Source organism: Monodelphis domestica, chromosome 5, assembly GCF_027887165.1.
Source record: "Monodelphis domestica isolate mMonDom1 chromosome 5, mMonDom1.pri, whole genome shotgun sequence".
NCBI lineage: Eukaryota > Metazoa > Chordata > Mammalia > Didelphimorphia > Didelphidae > Monodelphis > Monodelphis domestica.
The window spans coordinates 225979280-225995840 of NC_077231.1; the positions used below are offsets into that span (position 1 = coordinate 225979280).

Sequence of the window (16561 nt, forward strand, 5' to 3'; positions counted from 1 at the left end):
CAAAGATATGTTTTTGTTATATTAAAAATAAAGTGGTTGCCAGGGAAAAATTCCCAAATGTGAAATTTACCCAAATCAGCTGGGTTTTTATGGAGATTTTAATTAATACAAATGAAGGAATTAAAGAAAAGGGAGAGAAACAGAGTAAGAGGGAATAGTAGAAAAAGACCTAGACCAGCTTAGGCCAGCCTCAAGGCTTAAGCCTTAAGAGAGAGATCAGTCAGTCTTTTATCAACTCACCACAAGATTTGTCCAAGCAAGACTCTAGTGTTCAGAGCCCCACCAGTTCAGCTTTGGCCAGCTCCACCTCCAGAGAGAGTTCTCTGAGAGAGAGTCTTGCTCTCAGCTTCTCATCTCCTTTTAAAGAGAATTTTCTCCTATGTCACTTCCCCTAAGTTCTCCCATCTACCATTCATAGTAGACATTTTCCAAAGGACAGACCATTCTTAATTCACACCTGAGTAGATTAAACTTTTGAGTAATTCACACCTGAGTAGACTAAAATCTCTGAGTAAGTTCTCACCTCTTTGCTCCTTATAAATTTACAAGTTGCCTGACCTTTATAGGTACTTAGCAGGCCTTTGTATTAGATCTAAAAATAGGCACAGCTTAAGGTCTTTTGCCTTACTATAAGTATAGGTGAAGTACTTTTCATTGTTTAGACAGGAGTTTACAACTTTATCTTCCCCTAAAGTATGCTTAAGTATGGGTGGAGTAGAGTTCTCACATTCCTGACTAAGTCTCTTCATTGTTTAAAATGGGGAATGGTCTTAACCAACTCTTATGAAGTAGGGTCTGAGAATTTTTGAGATTCACAATACCCAACTGACGGTGTAGGTTTTTTCCTTGTTGAGTCAGTTCTGATGAGAGTAAGGTTCACATGCTCTCCTCCTCAGCTCCCTCATCTACCCCTCTACTCTAAGGCCTCTTTCATAACTTTTTATGTGGGATAACATATCCGACTTGATTTTTCTCTTCTTCCTGCTTCCAAAGCATTCCTCCTTGTCATGCCTTAATTTTATATTTTTATATCATCAATTGTATTCAACTCAAACCCTTGCCATTTGTCTATGTATGCCCTTTCTAACTGCCCTAATAATGATAAAGTTGTCATCCAGGTGACAGAAAGGCAAGCTGGGGTCCCCTGTAGGAACGCGGAGCCAAACTGAGGTCAGGGGAGGTGCTTTGGCCTGGGCCCAGCATGCTTGGAGTGTGGCAACCACAAGTGGGAAAGAACCTGGGGCTGACAGAGGCTGGGTTCTTGCAGGTACTTGGGAGGCCAGGAGGAAGAGGAGCATGTGGAAGGCCTAAAAGGAGAGGCAGCTGGTAGGGGGCACCTGGATTTGAACCAGGGACCTCTTGATCTGCAGTCAAATGCTCTACCCCTGAGCTATACCCCCAGGTCCTCAATAACACCCTTAATGAGCACCTTTCCAAGCTGCCACCACACCCAGAGCACCTGCCTTCCAGAGCCACTGCCAGTGGTTTGGAGAATCCTCCCCAGAGCCCAGCTGCCAGACCTGACCCTGGGCAGAAGAGCCACATCCAGGGGCCCCCTTTGAGGGTCCCCAACACCCACCAAGACCTCCACAAGCCCTTTGGGCCTCACCCTTTCCTACAGAGGCCTCAGCCATATGAGACTGCTAATTCTGTTCTCCCTGCCTAGACCAGCCTAGCAGGCCCCAAGCAGGCAGGACACAACATTCTTCCACCCACTGGTCTGGAGAACAAAGTGAGACAGTCATTTGGGCTTTCAGCTTCATATAGCCCAGAGATGAGGAAGGCCCCCTCCACAGAAGCTGCAAGTCCTCTTACCCTTGCACAGGCCTTGGGTGAGCCTCGATGTCTCCTGGAGAAGGTTGGGGAGAACAAGGAGCCCCATCCCTGGAGCACTAGCCTGAGGCTCCATCCTGTTCCTCAGCTCCTTGCCAGGCTGCTGATGGACTTGCTCCCCTTCCTGCTGGAAGACACAGTTAATGGCCCACACAGGTAGGCACCCCAGGCTGCCCATGAGCAGGCTGGGCTATACAAGCAATGGTCCTGGGCAGTTTGCTTCCTCTATCTCCCAATGGTCTGACCAATTACAACTTTCCTGGTTCCTGGGGGATCAGGTCTTACATCTCTCACTACTGCCAGGCTCTCTGTCTCTTTGTGACCCTCATGCCAACTCCTGTTCACAAGGGGATTCACAGCTGGATCACATCAGCCTCCAGAACCTCAGGCCACCAGCATCCTCAGCCACTCCTTCGCTGGTAGACTCCACACCTTGGTAGCAAGGGTATGGGTCTTTCCCAAAGCCTCAGCTCTTCATGTCTCTCTCTCTGTTTCTGTCTGTCTCTGTCCCTCTGTCTTTCTGTCTTTCTGTCTGTCTCTGTCTCTGCTCTTGCTTTTTGGCTCTTTCCATAGCCAATGCTTTCCTGATAGATGAAGAAAACAAAATTATTAATAATTATATAAATATGTTCTAAATCACCCTTAATTAGAGAAATGCAAATTAAGACAACTCTGAGGATTGGGAATATGATAGAAAAAGCAATGATAAATTTTGGAGTGGATGAGGCAAAATTGGGACATGTATTTTGTTGGTGGGGTTGTGAAGTGATCCAGTTCTGGAGGGCAACATGGAACCACACCCTAAACCAAGCATACCTTTTGATTGAGTAATAGAGCCACAAGTCTATCTTCCAAAAAGATCCAAAAAACAGGGAAAGGACCTACTTGTAGAAAAATATCTCTTAGGTCTTGATCAATGAGACATGTAAAACCCAGTTTAATTGTGCGTCAGCTATGGGAGAAGTTTGGGGGGAGGAGAGGGAAAGAATATGAATCTTGTAGCAATGAAAAAATATTCTAAATCAACTAATTAATTAAAATTTTCAAAAAAAAAAGAAAAAATTTCTGGCAACTTTCTTTGTAGTGGCAAAGAATAGGAAATTGAGGGAATATCCATCCACTGGGAAATGGCTGAACAAATTGTGGCAAATGATGGGATGGAATACTATTGTGCTACAAGAAATGATGAACAAGATAATTCAGAGAGAGCTGGAAAGACCTTCATGGATTGATGCAGAGTGAAACAAGGAGAACCAGGAGAACACTGTACAGAGTAACAGCAATGTTGTTCAATGATCAATTGGACCCAGCATGCTTGGGGTGTGCCAGCCACAGGTAGGAAAGAGGCTGGGTTCTTGCAGACACGTGGGAGGCCAGGAGGAAGAGGAGCATGTGGAAGGCCTAAAAGGTGAGGCGGCTGGTAGGGGGCACCTGGATTTGAACCAGGGACCTCTTGATCTGCAGTCAAATGCTCTACCCCTGAGCTATACCCCCTGGCCTGCAAGGATTCCCTTAATGAGCATCTTTCCAAGCTGCCACCACACCCAGAGCACCTGCCTTCCAGAGCCAGTGCCAGTGGTTTGGAGAAGCCTCCCCAGGGCCCAGATGCCAGCCCTGACCCTGGGCACAAGAGCCACATCCATCCAGGGGCACCATCTGTTAAATGGCCCCAGTACCCACCAGCGAGGCCTTTTGGGCCTCCATGGTTGTGCTAGAGGCCCTGGTAAACCTGGGCTACATCTTGTCTTCACTCCCCAGGCACAGCAGCCTGGCAGGCCCCAGGCAGGCAGGAGCCAACCCTCCCCAGGCCCCTGGAGATGGAGCCCAGCCAGGGCTTTGGGCTTTCAGCTCCCACATAGCCCAGAGGCGTGGACGGCCCTGAGCAGAGGCTACAAGACCTTTTGGCCTTCCACAGGCCTTGGGTGAGCCTGGATGCCCCCGAGAGGCTCTGGAGAGCTTCAGGCCCCCCATCTCGAGCACCAGCCTGCAGCTCTGGCCTGCTAGTCATCCCTTGGCCAGTTTGCTGACAGACCTGCTGCCTTTCCCGGTGGGGTTTGTGGCCCACCCGGCTAGGCAACGCTGGCTGCCACCAGGCCGACCCCACATGCCCACGACCAGACTGAGCTCTACAGCCAGGAGGCCTTGGACAGTCTCCTTCCGGGCCTGCCAAACCCACTTTGCTGGTGCCGCGGGCCCAGGCCTTGCCTCTCCCTCTGCTGCCAGGCTCTCTGTCTCCTGGTGACCCTCATGGCAGCTCCCCTTCCCAAGGAGATGCAGCTGGATTTGAACCAGCCACCTCTGGCCCCTCAGGCCACCAGGCTAGGTCTGAGCCAGCCGACAGGAAGCCCCAGAGCCCTGCCCCCTCAGCCAGCTTCTCTCTGTCTGAGAAGCCTCTGGGCCTGGCTCGTAAAAAGGGCCTCAGCTAGGCCTCAGCTCTCTCTGTCTGTGTGTGTGTGTGTGTGTGTCTCTCTCCCCTCCTGTTTGACTCTTCCCACAGGCAAGCCTATCCCGGGGGCCAGCGACATCCACCCATTGTTTCCTGTAGAGGCTCTGCTGGCTGGGAGGCCCGAGAGGCTGGAGCAGGAGGGAGGGCAGAGCTTTTGCCCAAGTACCCGAGGGGAGGGTCACCAGGAGGAGGAGGGGCAGATGTCAGAGACAGGGCAGCAGGTGGAGGCTGGAGGTCCAGGAGAAGGCAGAGGCCAGTGGTCAGAAGGACAGTGGAGACGAGGGAGCCAAGAGGAGGCTGTGGCCGGGCCCAGGCCCAGAAACCTGGACACCTGTGGTTTCCTCTGTCCCTGGGGTGACCTCCTGACCCTGAGCCCCCAGAGAGGGCACCTGCTGGAGTGGGTGTCTGGTCAGCAGGTGGCTCTGACAAACTGGGGGCCTCTTCTTTAGGTTTCTGCAGGCCTCAGAAGAGGATTGGAGAGGCAGGAACATGGCAGCCAATGGGAGGCTGCTGGACATGGCCAGACGCTGTTCTAATCACACCCCTTAATCCTCCACTCTATTTCATAGCCAGTACCAAATTGTTTTGATGATTGATGCTTTATAGTGTAGCTTGGTAGCCACCTTCCTTCATATTTTTTAAAAAATTAATTCCCTTGATAATCTTGGCCTTTTTTCCTTCCACATGAACTTCATTTTTATTTTTTAGAGTTCTATGAAATTATTTTTATATAGAATAATTGGTATGACACTGAATAGGTAAATTAATTTCGGGAGGATTGTCATTTTCACTATATTGGCTCTGCCTATCCATGAGCAACTAATGTTTTACCAAATGTTTTCAGTCTAACTTTATTTGTGAGAAGAGTGTTTTATAATTGCGTTCATATAGTTGTTGGGTTTGTTTTACCTGCAGGTATTTCATATTGTTTAGTGTTATTTTGAAAGGAATTTCTTTTTTATCTCTCACAGTTGGATTTTGTTGGTAGTAAGTAGAAATGCTGGTGATTTAGGTGGTTTCTTTTGTATCCTGGGACTTTCCTGAAGTAGTTAATTATTTCTATTAGTTTTTTGGTTGTTTCTCTAGGTATATCATCGTATCATCTGCAAAGAGTGACAATGTTGTTCCTTCATTGCCTGTCCTAGTTCTTTCATTTCCTTTTGCTGCTCTTCTTGCTATAGTGAGCATGTGGGCATCCTGGCTTCCCTCCTGATGTTGCAGGGAAGGGTTTTAGTTTATCCCCATTACAGAGAGTGTTTGCTGATGGGTTTAGATAGATGCCATTTATCACTTTGAGGAAGGTTCCAGTCATTCCAATGTTTAAAAAATTTTTTTTCAATAAGGAATGGGTATTGTTTTGTCAATGCTTTTTCTGCATCCATTGAAATAATCATTTAATTTCTGTTGGTTTTGTAATGATATAATCAACTATACTAATAGTTTTCCTAATACTGAACCATTCCTACATTCCTGGTATAAAACCCACCTGATTGTGGTGTATGATTCTTGATATATAATATTTTAATCTCTTTGCTAGTATTTTGTTTAAGAATTTTGCATCAATACTCATTACAGAGATTGGTCTATAGTTTCTTTTCTCTGTTTTAGCTCTTTATGGTTTTGGTCCAGAAGAGGATTTGGGAGGCAGGAAAGTGGTCATCAATGGAAGGCTGTTAGAGCTCTCCAGACTCTGTTTGCCCAGAGGCCCTGATATCCCCAAAGAGCAAGGAGAAGATCATGTCATCCAGGCTCTGGGGAGACCAGCTATAGTTCTCTCCAGGGTCATGGGGCCAGCCTGAGTTCAGCAAGATGGCTTGGCTTGGGCCCAGCATGTTTGGAGTATACCAGCCACAGGTGGGAAAGAGACTGCAACTGGGATGAAGTGGGGGATTTTTTGCCTGGGAATCTAGAGCCAAAATATGGGTGTAGGCCCAAAAACCATCCTCTTGATCTTCAGCAGGGCTGTTCAAGGAGGCTGCTAAGGGAATGACTCTCTCTTTCTTTAGCCTGCATTTTATTATTTAATAAATGATTATAAATTAAGACATGGTCTCTACCAAATTTTAACCATAACAGGATGGTAACTATGAATCTGAAGTTCAAATTCTCCTGTTTTGGCTTTGTTCTAATTTTTTCCAAAGAGTTACTTATGTGTAATATGGATTTTTTTAAAGTTCTGGGTTCCTGAGCAGTTCAGACTGTCCTGGAAAATTTTGGGGCAAGATTTCTGTTTCTTTTTTGAGTATTTCTTGTGAACAGTCCTGTTGTATGTTTGCTTGTGTTTGTCCATTATATTGTTTCCTTTTTGGTTGGAGAGAGAAGAAGGCAAGTCAGCAAGGTAAACTGACAGGGAAATTTCCAAGATGAAAAGAAAGCAATAGGGTTAGACTAGCTTTAAGAAAGGAGGAGTAAGAAAGAGAGGAACTTCAGGTTTTTTAAAAATTGTCATTTCTTAAAAAAGAATAAAACATAAACTAAGCTGTGCCTAGGCAATTCAGTTGAACTATATGGCCTCAAGGGAGAGACCCAAGGTAGAGATTTAGGCAGTAATTTACAGTTTCTGATTTTTTTTGTTTCACTTTTTTTTGGTAAATTTTGTTTTATAAATGGGAAATTGACATATTAAGAAGCTTGTCCCACTCAGATCTCCTTTACATAGACTGTTCATCTCATGGAAAGAAGAGTTATTACTGATAGAGCTGGGAATAACTAGAAAAAAATCTATCAGCTTTTGAAAAAGTGGTTTAAAACTAGGGTCTCTCAAAGAAACTATGGCGACTGCAGAGAATGCCAGAAGTATCCTTATTTAAGATGTTGTGAGGGAGGGGAAGGGACTTTGGGGTCTGAGTGTAGTGACTTTTGTTTTCCACACACCTTGATTGTTTACTCCCATTTATTCCAGTCTAATCCCTTCCTCCTAGTAAAGAGCCTCATGTAACCCTTAAGGTGGGTGACACTTAGTATGATTGTCTATTGGACACTGAGGCTTCAAGATCTGTCTTACTGAGCAAACCTGATTCTGAATGTGTCTCTATCTGTAACTTAAATGCAGTTGGAGTGTCAGGGAAGTCTCAAAATATTTGTAAGCTTTCTCCTTGCCTTGTGCCCATGGGGCCTCTGTCTATAGAACATTGATTCCTCCTAATGCCTGAATACCTGATAAATCTATTAGGCAGAGGTCTCTTATGAGGGCCACAATATTCTGCTCTACAGAAGATTCTTTGTCTCTATAATTGCCTGAGGACTCTCTGACTTCATTCCCAGTTCTTCTTCTTGATTATCAGGAGAGAGCAGCTCATCCTTTTGAAATTCCAGCAGACAATCCTGGGTTCCTCTGGGCCAATTCCTCTTCTCACCTGGGCCAATGTAAGTCAGCTGCTCCTTTTACCAACAGGACAAATAAGTGGTCCTCCACCTTCCATTCCCCAGGGTCATTTATCCAAGAAGCTATTGATAGAGGTGATCTATTTTTAGTGGCACTAGATGTCAAGATATGCCAGGAAGAGAGCAGATGTCCCCTCTTAGAAGGACCACAAAGTCTCCAGGTCAAAGGGGTGCCTTCCAAAACTGGAATATTTAGATTGTATTTTAGCTGCTGGAACCTGCTCTATATGTCCTCAATGCATTCAAGCTATCCAACAGTTCTCTGTTCTCTCTTGAAGAGGCAGTTGAGAGCAATCCTGGGAGTCCCTGGATTCTACCAAAAATGGATCTCCTGCTATGAGGATATTACTAAGCCCCTGTTAGCTCCCTGGACCATTTCAGTAGTATTCCCAACACTAGTTAGTTCACACAGAATTAAAATAGGCCATGACTCTGCTCTAGGAATTGCAAACTACAGAAAGTCATCAATCTTGTATGCACATGAACAGAGCAGGGTGGCTTCTTGGGTCTTGACCCAAATCTTGGACCCACATATTACTCCCAGCCTACTACTCTGTATAGCAGAATGCTGTGATTGCTGGAGCACCACCATGCCTTAGGGCTTCTGGGGCCATGGCATTCTTAGTAGAGAAAGCCTCTGACATAGTCCTGGATTCTTCTTTAACTAGTGGAACTCAACCTGCTTGGGAAAATCTGTTACATAGATAAGGCTGACTACATTGAATGCCATAAAAACTGAGTAAAGAATTCTTGGATTCAGCATTCTCATGTAAAACCAGTGCCATATATTCACTGGGTAACCATATCTTATGTATTAAATTGCCTAAGCCACACTTTTAGCAGGAGATGAACTTACATATCTGCATATTGAGAATCAGGGCTATTTTAGCTATCTAGTAAATTTAACTTTTAAGTAATAAATCTGTTTCTTTAAAAATACCTCTTTAAGTATTGTAATAGTTAAAAGAGTGGTTGCCTTAAACTGTGACCGTGAACATATGGTTTTGAAAATCAAAAATATAGTGGTCACCATGGGAAAATTCCCAAATATTAAATATACTCAAGTCAGCTAGGTTTTATAGAGATTTTAATTAATACAGATTAAGGAATTAATGAAGAGAGAGAGAGAGAGAGAGAGAGAGAGAGAGAGAGAGAGAGAGAGAGAGAGAGAGAGAGAGAGAGAGAGAGAGAGAGAGAGAAATATAGTATGAATGGCCTAGGCCAACATAGTCTAGGCCTAAGCCTTAAGAGAGACCAGTCAGTCTTTAATCCACTCACCACAAGATCCTTCCAAGCAAGATTCTAGTGTTCAGAGAGACCCTCCAGTTTAGCTCCTCAGCTCCACTAAGTTCAGCCACCGAGCCCTCCAATTCAGCTTTGGCAAGCTGCTCCCTCAGAGGCCTTTCTGACCTCCTTTTAAAGAGAATTTTCTCCTATGTCACCTCCCCTAAGTTTTCACATTTACCAATCACAGTAGACATGCTTCAAAGGACTGACCATTCTTAATTCACACCTTCTTTAGTTCTCAACTTCTCTGGGTAGACTAAAACTTCATATCTCTTTTGTTAAGCTTGTCCCTTGCAAGTTTGCAAGTTGCCTGACCTTTTAGTGATTAATTTGACCTTCATAGGTACTTAGCACCTTTTTGTATTAGATCTAAAAATAGATCTAGCTTAAGAGCTTGGCCTCACTATAAGTATGGGTTAAGTACTTTTCATTGTTCAGTAAGGAGTTTACAACTTTATCTTCCCCTAAAGTATGCCTAAGTATGGGTGGAGTAATGTTAGAGTTCCCACCTTCCTGACCAAAGACCCTTCATTGTTTTAAAATGGGGAATGGTCCTAACCAAATGTTCTAAGGTAAAGTCTGAGAATTTTTAAGATTAACAGTATCACATTGTTGAATGGGGTATGAGAATGGTTTTTCTTTTGATTTCTTCCCCTTTTTTGTTAGTTTTAAGTATGGTTTTTAAAATTTGAGTTAATGGCATTATACCTGATATTTGGTTTTGAAGGATCATTCTCTAAAGTCTAACAACCCTGAGAACATTGCATACCCCATAACCTGGACTATTGAAGCCAGGTATACTAAAGTGAGTGATAATAAGTTGCTGATCATATAAGCCAATATTTAGAGATCCATTCAGCAGTCTCTCTAAGGGTCTGTGTACCACTCTGCCTAGGTGTCACGATTTCAGTCGATTAATGCAGTGAGAAGCACTATGTGTTCAGTATCACATGTGTAGGCATCATATAGTGTTCTGCCTTGGCATGGAGGTTTGTTTATTTTATAGGTTCAGTGAGTGCATGCTTTTCTGGCACAAAATCAATTTTCTTCCTATATGTTTCCATAGAACTTAACAACAGATGCATAGCCTAAGGAGATAGTCAATGAAACATTGTTGCTATAGATGAATGACATAAATAGGGTGATCTGGAGGTTAGTTCTCCCTGACCAAAGGAGAATCATTGTTACTTTTGGTCAGTTTTCACAATCAATCACAATTACTTAGGAGATGGGTAACAAAACATTTTGTAGCTAGGTTCAGGGTCAGAGGGTAATTTAATGACCGACCAGAATAGAGGTTTTCCTCAGCTTACAAGTTCTATTTTTCTTGTGTTACTTTAAAACACCTGGAAATGTTGCCTGGTTTCTGTCTGCAATGGAATATATCTTGAAGGTGATTGATGTTCTTGGCTTGACTGGCTTGTAATGGGAGTGAATGTAACTCTGTGGAGAGGGAAAGGAGGTGGGTAATGGGTAATGGTCTTTAGGTTTTAATTGTGTGAATGTACTTTTTTAGGGTAATAATCTGGGGGGATTAAGGCAGGATATATGTTTATTCTATAAGTCTTTGCTCTTACATAATTTCTTTTGTACTGTAGAGAGAATAATAATCCATTAGTGAGGGAAGTTAAAGAGAGAGAAGTCACAGAGGGGAATTCCATGGGTGCCTTATTTTTCCAGAAAGTCACTTTGCAACTCTGGAACTCACGTGTGACCATGTCAGACAGTGTAGGCTTGATGACTTCCCACACCAACAGCCCTGTGGGGGTGATATAAGAGGGTACCAAGGTAGAGAGAGCCATCTCATGGGAGAATCAAAGCGTGATGGTTCACCAAAGACTGAGGTAGGCTTTTCTGACTTGTTCTCTGGTAGGACATCTCTTCTCATGGAGAAAATTCTCACTTGGCACTGATTCTAGTATGCTGTCCCTATGATCCCTGTATGAATAGAAATCCGACTAGGGCACCTCATTCCCCTTTTGTCATACATCTATACCTCTTCTTCTTTGGGATGGAAAATTTATTCATCATAGCAGATGTTCGGTAACCTCACTATTATTTAACCTAACAAGCATATGCTTGTAGGATAAAAATATCTCCACTAAAAAGTGGATAACTAGCAGGAATTTGTTATATATATGTATGTATTTATATAAACATTTGTATAACCCAATGGAAGTGCTTATTGGATCCAGAAGGGGCAAGGGAAGAAGGGAAAGAAAAAAAAATGAAATATGTAAACATGGAAAAATATTTTAAAAATAAAAAATTTAAAAATATATAAACACATACATATATTCTTTTATTTTTGGGAAAGGTAGTTTATATATTATTTTAATGATGTATTTAATACATTATTAAATAGTTACCCTAATCACTCATTCTAAACCAACTCTATTGTTTCAAAAAAGATATACATCATTTTAGGACATTGTTTTCTGTTACCATTGAGTTATATCTGTGGATCCTTAGCAATATCTCAGCCTCCATAGAGAGGATTGTGGAACTTAGGGAAAGCAGCTTTAGGGAAAGATATTGCCAGTGACCTGGACCAAGAAAGTGGATCTCCTGGAGAAAATGTTGTAGGTACTCTTATAATTCCAGACTATTTAAAAAGATGATAGCAATAGAAGATGCCAGAAGAAATCAGTCACTATTTCATGGGCCCTTGGGTGAACCTCTGGATATAATTAAGTGTGTGCATGGCCAGCAGTTGGCTCTGACAAGCTTGTGGCCTCCTCCTAAGGTTTCTGCAGGCCCCTGAAGAGGACTGAAGAGGCAGCCAATGGGAGGCTGTTGGACATGGCCTGACTCTGTGTCCAGAGCCCCTGACATCCTCAAAGAGCAAGGCGAAGAGTGTGTGTGTGTGATCTAGGTGACAGAAATGGAAGCTGGTAGCCCCTCCAGGGCACACGTGTGGGACCAGCCTGAGGTCATGCTTAGAGTGTGGCAGCCACAGGTGGGAATGAGGCTGAGGATGACTGAGAATGGGGTTCTTGTAGACACTTGGGAGGCCAGGAGGAAGAGGAGAATGTTGGAAGGCCCAAAAGGTGAGGCAGCTGGTAGGGGGCACCTGGATTTCAATCAGGGACCTCTTGATCTGCAGTCAAATGCTCTATTTCCTATATTTCCTATAGAAGTCCAGTGAGCTGGAAGTCCTGACAGGCCAGACAAAGAAAAATGTCAGTGCTTTTGCCCCTTCACCTGAGGGGAGTGTAAGCAGAAGGCCAGGGGCAAGCCCTAGAAGCTGGGGAGCACACAGAGTTAGATGCTTGAGGCATGTGAGAAGCCAGAGAGCAATGGGCAGAATACACACTTGCAGGTACAGGAGGAACCCTGATCTCAAATTCAGGGACAAAATTGATGAGGGAGCAAAGAGGAGGCCCTGGCTAAGCCCAGGACCAGAAATGTGGGTACCTGCAGTCTTCTACCTCCTTGGGGTGATGCCCTGACCCTGAGCCCCCAGAAAGGATGCCTACTAGAGTGGGCGCCTGGTCAGCAGTTTGGCTCTGACAATCTGGTGGCTCCCTCTTTAGGTTTCTGAAGGCTCCAGAATAGGATTGTGGAGGCAAAAAGGTGGCAGTCAATAGACGGTTCTTGGACTTGGTCAGATTCTGTGGGCTCTGAGTCCCTGTCTGCAAAGAGGCGCGAAGACTGCACCATCCAGGCCACAGAGAAGCAAGCTGGTGTTCCCTCCTGATCTGTTGGGCCAGCCTGAGGACAGGGATGTGCTTGGCCTGGAGCCAGCATGCTTGGAGTGTGGCAGCCACAGAAGGGAAAGAGGCTGAGGCTGACAGAGGCTGAGGTTGTTGCAGGTATTTGGGAGGCCAGGAGGAAGAGGAACATATGGAAGACCTAAAAGGTGAAGCAGCTGATAGGGGGCACCTGGATTTGAACCAGGGACCTCTTGATCTGCAGTCAAATGCTCTACCCCTGAGCTATACCCCCTGGTCCCCAATAATACCCTTAATGAGCACCTTTCCAAGCTGCCACCACACCCAGAGCACCTGCCTTCCAGAGCCACTGCCAGTGGTTTGGAGAAGCCTCCCCAGAGCCCAGCTGCCAGACCTGAGGCTGGGCACAAGAGCCACATCCAGGGGCCCCCTCTGAGGGTCCCCAATAAGCCCTCCACAAGCCCTTTGGGCCTCACCCTTTCCTACAGAGGCCTCAGCTATATGAGGCTGCCACTTCGCTACTCCCCACCTAGACCAGCCTAGCAGGCCCCAAGCAGGCAGGACACAACATTCTTCCACCCACTTGTCTGGAGAACAAAGTGAGACAGTCATTTGGGCTTTCAGCTTCATATAGCCCAGAGGTGAGGAAGGCCCCCTCCACAGAAACTGCAAGTCCTCTTACCCTTGCACAGGCCTTGGGTGAGCCTTGATGTCTCCTGGAGAGGGTTGGGGAGAACTCCAACCCCATCCCTGGAGCACCAGCCTGAAGCTCCATCCTGTTCCTCAGCTCCTTGCCAGGCTACTGATGGACTTGCTCCCTTTCCTGCTGGAAGACACAGTTAATGGCCCACACAGGTAGGCACCCCAGGCTGCCCATGAGCAAGCTGGGCTATACAAGCAATGGTCCCTGTCAGTTTGCTGCCTCTATCTCCCAATGGTCTGACCAATTACAACTTTCCTGGTTCCTGGGGGATCAGGTCTTACATCTCACACTACTGCCAGGCTCTCTGTCTCTTTGTGACCCTCATGCCAGCTCCTGTTCACAAGGGGATTCACAGCTGGATCACATCAGCCTCCAGAACCTCAGGCCACCAGCATCCTCAGCCACTCCTTCGCTGGTAGACTCCACATCTTGCTAGCAAGAAGGGTCTTTCTCAAGGTCTCAGCTCTTCATGTCTCTCTTTGTTTCTGTCTCTGTCTCTGTCTCTCCTCTTACTTTTTGGCTCTTTCCATAGCCAATGCTTTCTTGCATACCAAGGACAGCAACCCACTGTTGCCTGTAGTAGACCAACTGCCTAGGCAGCCTGAGATGCTAGAAAAGGAAAAAGAGAAGGGTTTATGTCCATGGAGCTGGAGGGAGTTTAAACAGAAAGAGGAGAAGGAGGTCCCAGAGACAGGGCATCAGGCAAAGGCTGGAGACCCTTGAGAAGCCAGAGGGCAATGAGATGAAGACAGACTTACAGGCACAGGCACACCTGATCTCAACTGCAAGGACAAAAGTTATGAGGCAGTGAATAGGACATTCTTGCCAACAGAGGCCAAGTGACCTCTCACTATGGTTTTCTTTTTTTCTTAAATTAAAAAAATTAAATTAAATTTATTTCCCCCCAATTGCATTCAAAAACATTTCCTAACATTTTATTCAGGATTTTGAGTCTTGAATTCTTTTCTTCCCTCTTCCTATCCCCTAAGGTGTTTAGAAATCTCTTATTGAATTTACATGTGTAATAATACAAAACAGTTACCCACATTAATCCTTTTGTGGAAAGAACTAGAACAAAAAACTCTAAGAAAGAAGGTGAAGAAAGTTTGCTTTAGTCTGGATTCAGACACCATCAGTTCCTTCTTTGGAACCAAATGGCATTTTTTTTATCACGAGTCCTTTAAGATTATTTTAAATCATAATATTACTGAGAATAGCTAGGTCATTCACAGTTGTTCATTGTACTCTATTCCTATCAGTGTGTACAGTTTTTTCCTGGTTCTACTTATTTCAATTATCTTCAGTTCATCTAAATATTTCCAGGTTTTTCTGCGCTCTTCCTGCACAGATTTTTTTGATCATCATTTGATCATCATAATATATTACAACTCATTTAATCTTTTCCCAATTGATGGTTATCCCCTCACTTTCTAATTCTTTGCCTCTACAAAGAAAGCTGCTTTAAATATTTTTGTACCTATGGGTCCTTCTTTTTTTCTTTATCTTTTTGGGATACAAACTTGGTAATGGTACTCCTGGGTCAAAGGTATGGACTGCTTTATAGACCTTTGGGCATAGGTTGAAATTGTTCCACAGAAGAGTTGAATGAGTTCCCAACTCCCCCCAAAATATGTTAGTGTCTACATTTCCCAAATCTGCTCCAAGTTTTATCATGTTCTTTTTCTGTCCTAATAGTTGTTCTGATAAGTTTGGGTGTGGTACTCTGGAATTGTTTTACTTTTCATTTCTCAAATTAATAGCAATGTAGAACATTAATTGCTTTATCTGAGAACTGTCTGTTCCTCTCATATGATCACTTATCAATTGGTGATTGGCTTATGTTCTTATATATTCTACTCATTTCTCTATATATTTAAGAAATAAGGTCTTTATTAGTAACCTCAAAAAATCTTTAAACCATTATAATTACTAAGCACTACTCTCTATCCTATTTCCCTTGTTTAGTTTCTGACCACCTCATCCCCCAATTGACCCTCTTTTCTATCAATCCCAAACCCCTTTTCTTATCCCTTTCTCATCCTACTTTCCTGTATGGTAAGATAGATTTCTGTACCCAACTGATGGTGTATGTTTTTCCTTGTTGAGTCAGTTCTGATGAGAGTAAGGTTCACATGCTCTCCTCCTCAGCTCCCTTATCTACCCCTCTACTCTAAGGCCTCTTTCATATTTTTTTATGTGGGATAACATATTCGCCTCTATTTTTCTCTTCTCCCTGCTTCCAAAGCATTCCTCCTTGTCATGCCTTAATTTTATATTTTTATATCATCAGTTGTGTTCACCTCAAACCCTTGCCCTTTGTCTATGTATGCCCTGTCTAACTGCCCTAATAATGATAAAGTTGTCATCCAGGTGACAGAAAGGCAAGCTGTGGTCCCCTGTAGGAACGTGGAGCCAAACTGAGGTCAGGGGAGGTGCTTTGGCCTGGGCCCAGCATGCTTGGAGTGTGGCAACCACAGGTGGGAAAGAACCTGGGGCTGACAGAGGCTAGGTTCTTGCAGGTACTTGGGAGGCCAGGAGGAAGAGGAGCATGTGGAAGGCCTAAAAGGAGAGGCAGCTGGTAGGGGGCACCTGGATTTGAACCAGGGACCTCTTGATCTGCAGTCAAATGCTCTACCCCTGAGCTATACCCCCTGGCCCTCAGTAACACTCTTAATGAGCACCTTTCCAAGCTGCCACCAGCCCCAGAGCACCTGCCTTCCAGAGCCACTGCCAGTGGTTTGGAGAATCCTCCCCAGAGCCCAGCTGCCAGCCCTGACCCTGGGCACAAGAGCCACATCCAGGGGCCTCTTCTGAGGGTCCCCCACAACCAATGAGCCCTCCACAAGCCCTTTGGGCCTCACCCTTTCCTACAGAGGCCTCAGTCATATGAGGCTACCATTTCTCTACTCCCCACCTAGACCAGCCTAGCAGGTCCCAAGCAGGCAGTACACAACATTCTTCTACCCACTGGTCTGGAGAACAAAGTGAGACAGTCATTTGGGCTTTCAGCTTCATATAGCCCAGAGGTGAGGAAGGCCCCCTCCACAGAAACTGCAAGTTCTTGTGCCCTTCCACAGGCCTTGGGTGAGCCTCGATGTCTCCTGGAGAGGGTTGGGAAGAACTCCAAGCCCCATCTCTGGAGCACCAGCCTGAGACTCCATCCTGTTCCTTACCTCCTTGCCAGGCTGCTGATGGAAATGCTCTCTTTTCTGCTGTTAACACAGTTAATGGCCC

The 16561-nt window shown here is 44.8% G+C and overlaps 4 non-coding genes across 4 annotated transcripts; all 4 read right to left on the reverse strand.

The window, feature by feature from the left end:
• Positions 1 to 1328: 1328 nt before the first annotated feature.
• On the reverse strand, positions 1329 to 1400 carry TRNAC-GCA (transfer RNA cysteine (anticodon GCA)). The gene has a single exon. It is a non-coding gene; the product is annotated as a tRNA-Cys (tRNA).
• A 1855-nt stretch (positions 1401 to 3255) lies between these two features.
• TRNAC-GCA (transfer RNA cysteine (anticodon GCA)) lies at positions 3256 to 3327 on the reverse strand. The gene has a single exon. It is a non-coding gene; the product is annotated as a tRNA-Cys (tRNA).
• A 9499-nt stretch (positions 3328 to 12826) lies between these two features.
• Positions 12827 to 12898, reverse strand: TRNAC-GCA (transfer RNA cysteine (anticodon GCA)). The gene has a single exon. It is a non-coding gene; the product is annotated as a tRNA-Cys (tRNA).
• A 3009-nt stretch (positions 12899 to 15907) lies between these two features.
• Positions 15908 to 15979, reverse strand: TRNAC-GCA (transfer RNA cysteine (anticodon GCA)). Its single transcript has one exon. It is a non-coding gene; the product is annotated as a tRNA-Cys (tRNA).
• Positions 15980 to 16561: the final 582 nt, after the last annotated feature.